We start from the raw sequence: 9,175 nt of genomic DNA, 5'->3' as shown, positions 1-9,175 counted from the left end.
ATGTCAGGGTTTCTGGAAGGTGAACGAGGGTGGGTTGCCACTAGGGTGGATAGGGACTAGAATGCATAGATGTTTCATTTACATACGTTAATGCTGCGTACTTTCTGGGTGGATTTTTTTTTCCCCTCCTGTGTCCATTTCATTCATTGCACGTCTGCATCCCTCTGTGTGTGTGTGTGTGTGTGTGTGTGTGTGTGTGTTCTGTTTCTGGGGTCCTCACCTGCTTCTGTACTGCTGTCTGTGCGAATATATGTGTGCTTGATTCTGTGTCTTTTTTTTTAAATTTTTTTTTTAACATTTATTTATTTTTGAGACAGAGAGAGACAGAGCATGAGCTGGAGAGGAGCAGAGACAGAGGGAGACATAGAATCTGAAACAGGCTCCAGGCTCTGAGCTGTCAGCACAAAGCCCGACGTGGGGCTCGAACCCACGGACTGTGAGATCATGACCTGAGCTGAAGTCGGACGCTTAACCGGCTGAGCCACTCAAGTGCCCCATCCTTTTAAAAAAATTTTTTTTAAATTTATTTTTGAGAGAGGGGGAGAGAGAGAGAGAGAGAGAGCATGAGCAGGGGAGGGTCAGAGAGAGAGGGGGATACAGAATCCGAAACGGGCTCCAGGCTCTGAGCTGGCTGTTAGCACAGGGCCCAACGCAAGGCTCGAACTCACGAACAGTGAGGTCATGACCTGAGCCCAAGTTGGACGCTCAACCAACTGAGCCCCCTAGGTGCTCCTCTGTGTCCTTTTTAAAAAAAATCTTATTTATTCTTGAGGTGGGGGAGGAGCAGAGAGAGAGAGAGAGAGAGAGAGAGAGAGAGAGAATCCCAAGCAGGCTCTGTGCTGATGAGGGCTTGATCTCATGAACTGTGAGATTATGACCCCAGCTGAAATCAAGAGGCAGTTGCTTAAGCGACCCAGCCACCCAGGTGCCCCTGTGTCCCTTTTTATGTAGGAATCTGAGTGCTGGCTCTCAGGTGTAGGGAAGAGGCTTGAAGTGGTTTCATTTTCTCACCTTCCTTCTGTGATAGACCTCTGCCTTCCATCAGCCATATGGCTCTTATCCAGGCGACAGTACTTTGCTGGCTCTTACTTACCCCATTTGCTGCTCCAAGCTTGGAGCCTTGCTCTGGCTTTACCCGGATTCTCCTTAAGCAGGGCCTCCGGCTCGATTTCCAAGTGAATGGAGAGGGACTGGCAGGGCCCTGAGCCCAGGGCCATCTACCTCCCTTAAACTCCAGCCTTCTTTTATCACCTTATTTTTTTTTAAGTTTATTTATTTATTTATTGAGAGAGAAAGAAAGTGCAAGTGCGGGAGGGACAGAGAGCGAGGGAGAGAGAGAGAATCCCAAGCAGGTTCTTCACTGTCATCGAAGAGCCCCCTGTGGTCCAACTCATGATCGTGACCTGAGCCAAAGTCAGGAGCTCAACCCACCGAGCCACCCAAGTGCCCCTCCTTTTATAACCTGTGGCTTTTCTCTTCATTAGCCAATCCCGTTTTATTCAATGCACTACACATTTATGGAATAGCCAGTGTGTGCTAGACACTGTTGCAGGTTCTGAAATACAAGCCATCTATGGGAAGGGGATGAGGGGCAGATGGACCTCTAAACCCATCAACCCCATGACAGTGAAAAGCACACTCGGGACTCGAGTGGGGCAAAGGAGAAGGAGGAACTCAGAGGCAGTGTTGGTGAGGGAGGGAGCAGGCCACATTGGAGCTGGGCTTTGAAGACAGGTCAGCACCTGTACTTGCAGAGAATTCTGCAGTGTGCTGCTGGGACCCCCCTTCACAAATCTCCTCCTTCTGGGGACAGGGACGCTCACTTCCCCAGCTGCAGGAGCGGCTCAGGAATTGCCTTTAGAGGAAGAGAGCAGCTTGGCCTGAGCCCCTCCCGAGGGCAGTGTGTGTGCAGGGCCTAGTGGGTGGGGGTTCCGTGTCCCTGTTCAGGGCAGCCACGAAGGGCTGGCTCCACTTGAGACCTCCCACGGGACACCCAGAGCATTGCATTTCAGCCTTCTCCCTGCTCCCTGCGGCTTCTCTTACACCTTACAGGTGTCCCCAGGATTGCCCCCGAGTACCCTCCGGAACACCGCGTCAGAGCGGCAGAATCTGTTCCGTGCAGGGAGCCCGGTAGCTGGTCTCTAGTAGGGCAGGTAAACACCACCAGATTTTACACTGTAGACGCATCACTGTAGGGCAGTTCTGGGGAGAGACGAGCGGGGCTGAGATCTATTTGAGAACAGTTTCAGGAGGCTAAGGCGAGGTCAGCTGAGCGAAGGTAAGAGTCAGTGCCCAAGCAGTGGCAGCTGGGATGGAGAAGAGAGGGCCGGCCGAAGAAAGCTGTTTAAACGAGATCCAGTAGGGCTGGGTGATGGATTCAACATAGTGAGCGAGGGGACAGAGGTGCCCCCTTACAAAATAGATCACAGAAGAGGAGACTTGCGGGGAATTGTGAGGCATGGTGGCCGTAGCGGTGACATTCCAAGCAGAGTAGCACAAAGGCATGGAGGAACCTTCCCATGGCGTGGCCCAGAAGGAAGTTGGCTCTCTGGGTTTTTGTCAATTAGCTAGACCTCTTTACGAGGACATCTCCCAGAAACCCGCATGTTCATACACCCAACACTGGCCTCCCTCTCCCCTCCACCCTCAACCCCACTTACCCCTGGGTGTTCCTCATGTAAGTAAATGGCGCCCTCTGCATTCAGTTGCCCTGGCGATCACACTTCTTTCCCTCTGCCATGGCCAATCCATTGTCAGCATCTATTCATCTTACCATTTTTTAAGTTTTTATTTTAATGTTTATTTATTTTTGAAGAGAGAGAGAGACAGAGACAGAACACGAACCAGGGAGGGGCAGAGAGAGGGGACACAGAATCCGAAGCAGGCTCCAGGCTCTAAGCTGTCAGCACAGGGCGGGGCTTGAACCACGGACTGCAAGATCATGACCTGAATCGACTGAGCCACCCAGACGCCCCTATCCATCGTACGTTCTAAATGTGACTCAGAGTTGTTTCTGTATTCCCACCAGTCTCCCCCCACCCCACCCCCGGGTTTTCTGCACTGGTCTCCTTGCCTCTTGGCCTCCTCCTGTTAAATCTGCCCTCCAGACTTCCATCAGAATGACTCACCCCAATGCCAATCTGATCAGAATGGTTCTACACTCAGATTCTTTTCATGGCTCCCCATTATGTCTCAAATAAAATCCAAACTCTTCAACACAGCCTGAAAATCCCTTCAGGGTGCAGCTTCTGCTGGTCTCTCTGGCCCCACCTGCCATTCCACCTTCTCGCTCTGTGCTCTAACGTTCTAATGAGCACACCCCACATGGCCCCCCACTTCTGTGCTTCTGCTCACGTGGTTCCCCTCCTACATCACCTGCATAAGTTCTGATTCATCCTTCAAGACAATGCAGGTGTCTTCTCCTCCGGGACACCTCCCGACTTGGTGTGCCCACCTACAGCCCCAAGCTCAGCATCTCCTGTCCCCCTTAGCTTTCTATACATATCTCTACTCTTGCCCTCCCAACATGGAACCGTCCTAAAGCCATCAATCTACTCTCATATGCGTTTCAGTGTGACCAGGGGTTGAATTACTTGAAATCTCTGAGCATCTGTTTCCTCACCAGAGATAACATCAATGCTAGTGCATAACAATGGTCAATAAACAGTGGTTACATTAGGATAATTATTGCTTTTATTACCTTCCTCTTCAATTTGCTGAGTGGTCCCAACATCCGCCTGTTACCATTTTTTAATTGTTTTATCTTTTTTAAAGGTTTTATTTTTAAGTCATCTCTACACCCCATGTGGGGCCAGAACTCCCAACCCAAGATCAAGGGTCACATGCTCTACTGGCTGAGCCAGCCAGGCGTCTCACCACCTATGTGACCATTTTACTTTGAGAATATGTATTTGTTCAATTATTCCAGTCCATTTGGCATTTCAGATGGGGTCTCATAAGTTACTTCCCTCCAGAAGCTGTGTCTTATCTTTTCACTTCACTGAAAGCCATAGGATTTCTCATTTTAAAAAAATGTTTCAAAAATTACCAAAGTTGGGGCGCCTGGGTGGCTTAGTTGGTTAAGCGTCCGACTTTCGCTCAGGTCATGATCTTGGGGTTCGTGGGTTCGAGCCCCGCGTCGGGCTCTGTGCTGACTGCCCGCTAAGAGCCTGGAGCCTGTTTCAGAGTCTGTATCTCCCTCTCTCTCTGACCCTCCCCTGCTCACGCTGTCTCTCTCTCTCTCCTAGAAATAATAAAAAAAAAAATTACCAAGGTAACTAATGCCTATTGTAACAAATTCAAAGAATACTAAGTTACATAGAGTTCAAAGGGGTACCTGGGTGGCTCAGTGGGTCAAGCGTCCAACTCTTAGTCTTGGCTCAGGTCATGAGATTGAGCCACACAGGATTCTCCCTCCTTTCCTTCTCTCTCTGCCCCTCCTGTGTGTGTGTGTGTGTGTGTGTGTGTGTGTGTGTGTGTTCTCTCTCTCTCAAAATAAAATGAGGGGTGCCTGGGTGGCTCAGTCAGTTGAGCATCCAACTCTTGATTTTGGCTCAGATCATGATCTCATTCACGGTTTGTGGGATTGAGCCCTGCATTGGACTCTGTGCTGGCAGTGTGGAGCCTGCTTGGGATTCTCTCTCTCTCTCTCTCTCTCTCTCTCTCTCTCTCCCTCTCTCTGTCCCCTGCCTACTAATGTGCATGTGTGAACTCTCTCTCTCTCTCTCAAAATATATAAATAAACATTAGAAAAAGAGAATGTACCTTTAATGTTTTGATAAATGCTTCCAAATTGCCCTCCAAACCATCTTTATCAATATACACATATCAATAGACACAATCAATAGACACAATATAGCTTCCAGCCATATCAGAGTCTACATGTCCTCACACCCTTCACAGCAACGTATATTATTATTCCTTTAAATTTCTTTCCAATTTGATGGGCAAAAGGGAATATTGAATTTTTCTTTAAATAAGATTTTCCTTATTTGAGGTTGATGATCATAATGTGATAGGCTTATTAGATGTTTGTATTTCTTCTGTGAATTGTCAATCCTTGGTCTATTGAAAAAGCCTGTTCATTTAGAAAATTTCATGCTATTTTTTTCTTTCTTAAAAATACAATGTATTTTAAGTAAAACAGTGCTTTTGTTCTGCTTTTATTTAGCTGGTATAATCAATGAAATCCCTTAGTATGCGGCACATTGAATAATTGGGCCACACCTCCCTCTTTACTGCCTCTTCTTTGCCACTCCTGTCCCCATTTCCCTTGCCATCCCTTCCGTGGACATGCACTAATTTATTTAGTCAGTGGAGTGAACCCTCCCTTTCATTCACTTATTGGCATATATATGTATCCCCAATCAATACTTATATTATTTTGTGGGGCACCTGGGTGGCTCAATGGGTGGAGCATTTGACTCTTGATTTCGGCTGAGGTCATGATCCCAGGGTCATGAGATGGAGCCCTGAGTTGGGCTCTACACGGAGCTTGGAACCTGCTAAGATTTTCTTTCTACCTTTCCTTCTGCCCCTCCCTGGCTCTTGTCTTCTCTCTTCAAAAATATACATTATATTATTTTGTGTGTTTTACATTTCAGGACAATAGTGTACTGTAACATCTCATTCTGTTTCTTTTACTTTTCTTTTTTCTTCCTACTAAACATTGTGGGGTTTTTTTAGGGGCACCTGGGTGACTCGGTTGAGCGTCCGACTTTGGCTCAGGTCATGATCTCATGGTTCGTGGGTTCCAGCCCTGCTTCGGGCTCTGTGCTGACAGCTCAGAGCCTGGAGCCTGCTTCAGATTCCGTGTCTCCCTCTCTCTCTGTCTATCCCCTTCTCTCACTGTCTCTCTCTCCCTCTCTCTTTCTCTCTCCCCCTCTCAAATAATAAATAAAACATAAAAAATTTTTTTTAAAAATTGTGGGGTTTTTAAAATGTTTATTTATTTTTGAGAGAGAGAGAGAGAGAGACCGTGAGTGGGGGAGGGGCACAGAGCAAGGGGGACAGAGAATCCAAAGCAGGCTTTGTGCTGATAAGACAGCCTGATTCGGAGCTGAAACTCTCGAAACATGAGATCATTGCCTGAGCCAAAGTCCAACACTTAACTGACTGAGCCACGCTGGCGCCCTAAACATTATATTTTAAAATACTATTGCGCTTATGCTATGGAATGAGTAAGTCATGGGGATGAAAGGCTCAGCATAGTGAATACAGTCAATGATACTGTAATAGGGCTGTAAGGTGACAGATGGTTGGTACACGGGAGGTGGGCACAACGTTACTACAGACTTGTTTCACCACTGTACACCTGAAACTAATGCAATATTGCGTGTCAACTATACTTCCATAACAACAAATAAGTAAGATTGAAATATCAAACACTTCTGGCTTTCTGTCCTTGCTCCTTCCCACTTGGCTGTGCTGGTCATGGGCTCCCTTGTGCCCCTCTTAGTCACGCCTTGCAAAATTTGAAGAAATCAAGGACTTTCTGCTCATGGCCAGGTGAGAGGATGCCAGATCTGTCAAGATTATGAAAAATAAGGATAAGGTAAAGATTAAAGTTCAATACAGAAGATACCTTTATACCTTGGCCATCATAGACCAAGAGAAGATAGAGAAACAGAAGCAGACCCTACCCCTAGGTTTGGTCGTGAAGGAGCTAAAATGAACCCGGTGTACAGATTTGAATTGTATTCAAAATTTAAAATTCTCTCTCTCTCTCTCTTTTTTTTAAGTAAGGTTCTCACCCAGTGCAGAGCCCAATACAGGGCTTGAACTCAACCCTGCAATCAAGACTTGAGCTGATACCAAGAGTCAGACACTTGACCAACTGAGCCACCCGGATACCCCAACATTTTAATGATTCTTTAAGAAACACACACACACAAACTTCCATTCTGCTTTTATGTATGAGATGGATCATACTTTTTAGTGTCCTAAGAAATCTTTGCCTACCTGAAAGTTGCAAAGATTTTCTCCTACGTTTTCTTCCATATATTATGTTTTACATTGAATTTTATGATCAACTTTGAGTAACTTTTGTGGATGATGTCAAGGTATGGATTGATGTTCTCTCTCTCTCTCTCTCTCTCTCTCTCTGTCTCTCTCAGCATGTGGACATCCATCTGTTCTATATTGAAAAGACTGTCCTTTCCTTCTTTATTATATTTTTATAAATATAATATATATTATAATAATAATATATGTAAGATATATTATCTTTGTACTTTTGTCAAAATCCATTGACCATATGTATGTGGATCTATTTATGAGCTCTCTATTCTGTTCCATTGATCTCTTCGTCTTTTTTTTTAATGCCTATACTCTACAATCTTAATTATTGTAGCTTTATAATGAATCCTGAATTTCTGTAAGTGTTTCAGCTGTATTCTTTTTCAAAGCTGTTTTGGCTATTCTCGACCCCTTGCATTTCCATACAACACTTGGAATCAGATTGTCAATTTCCATGCACATTATTGTGATGCTGGTTAGGATTACATTAAATCTTTAGACCAATTTGTGGGGATTGAAATCTTAATAATAGGGGAGCCTGGATGGTTCAGTCAGGTAAGAGTCTGTCTTCAGCTCAGGTCATGATCTCACGGTTTATGAGTTGGAGCCCTGTGTCAGGCTCTGTGCTGACAGCTCAGGGCTTAAAGCCTGCTTCGGATTCTGTGTCCTCCTTTCTCTCTCCCCCTCTCCCACTCACGCTGCCTCTCTCCTTCTCTCTTAAAAAGAAACATTAAAAACTAAAAAAAATGTAAATTATAAGAAATCTTAATAATATTGAGTCTCCCGATCATGGGCAATATGTATCACCCCACTTATTTAGGTCTTTTTATTTTTATTTTATTTTATTTTATTTTATTTTATTTTATTTATTTTTTAATTTATTTTCTTTTATTTTTTTAATTTTTTAAAAATTTTTTTATTTTTTTTATTTATTTAGGTCTTTTTAAATTTATCTGAGCAATGTTTTATAGTTTTCAATGCACAACTTTCGTCAGATTTATCCCTAAGTAGTTTATGGGTTTTTTGATGCTATTATCAATGATGTTCTTAAATTTAATTTTTGAGTGTTCAGTACTAGCGTTCCGGGTTAAATTGTATGCCCTCTCAAAGACATTAGAAGCACTTTCTAGTGTAGGGAACCAGTGAGGGTAATCTCATTTGGAAGAAGGATCTTTGCAGATGTAATTAGAGTTAAGATGAGATCATACTGGAGTCGGATGGGCCCTTAATCCAATATGATTGATGTCCTTATGAGAAAGAAATTTGGACACAGACATGCAGAGAGGGAAAAAGATATAAAACCCCAACAAGGAAAAGATAGTCATGTTACAATGGAGGTAGAAATTGGAGCAACGCATTTACAAGCCAAGAAACACATGGATTGCCAGAAGACACTGGAAGCTAAAACAGGCAAGGAGGAGGGATTCTCCCCTCGATCCTTCAGTGAGAGCACGGCACTGCCAATATCTTGATATCAGACCTCCAGCATCCAGAACTCTGAGACAAGAAATTTCTGCCCTTTGAAGCCATCCTAGCTGTGATATTTATTATGGCAGCCATCGGAAACTAAGGCAAACTAGTAGGGAGAAACACAATTGATTTCTGCATATTGATCTCATATCCTGAAAACTTGCTAAAACTAAGTTGTTCGTTCTGGTAACTTTTTCGTAGGTTCCACTGAATTTTCTGTATGGTTGGTTACGTCATCTCTGAACAAAAACAATTTTACTTCTTCCTTTCCAATCTGGATGCCATTATTTACCTTTCTTGCCTTATTTGCACTAAATAAGGCAAGACCTTATTTGCTAAAACCTCCACTATAATGTTGAATAAAAGTGGTGAGAGCAGGGGCGCCTGGATGGCTCAGTTGCTGATGATCTGACTTTGGCTCAGGTCTTGATCTCACGGTTTGCGAGTCTGAGCTCCACACGGGGCTTGGCTCTCTCAGCACCAAGTGCTGTCAGAGCCTGCTTCCGATCCTCTGTCCCCATCTCTCTCTGCCCCTGCCCACCCCTCTCAAAAATAAAATATTTTTTTTTTAAAAAAAGTGGTGAGAGCAGGTATCCCTACCTTGTTCCTGATCTTAGGAAGAAAGTATCCAATCTTTTCCTATGATGTTTTTATATGATGTTATCCTTACTTGTATGTATATGTGTGT

The 9,175-nt window shown here is 44.4% G+C and overlaps 1 pseudogene; it reads left to right on the top strand.

Moving 5' to 3' along the window:
• Positions 1-6,673, top strand: LOC120241362 (annotated as a pseudogene).
• The last annotated feature ends 2,502 nt before the right edge of the window (positions 6,674-9,175 follow it).

This window comes from Hyaena hyaena, unplaced genomic scaffold, assembly GCF_003009895.1.
Source record: "Hyaena hyaena isolate Hyena2069 unplaced genomic scaffold, ASM300989v1 scaffold_281, whole genome shotgun sequence".
Classification (NCBI taxonomy): domain Eukaryota; kingdom Metazoa; phylum Chordata; class Mammalia; order Carnivora; family Hyaenidae; genus Hyaena; species Hyaena hyaena.
This window is presented reverse-complemented; position numbering and strand designations above follow the sequence as displayed.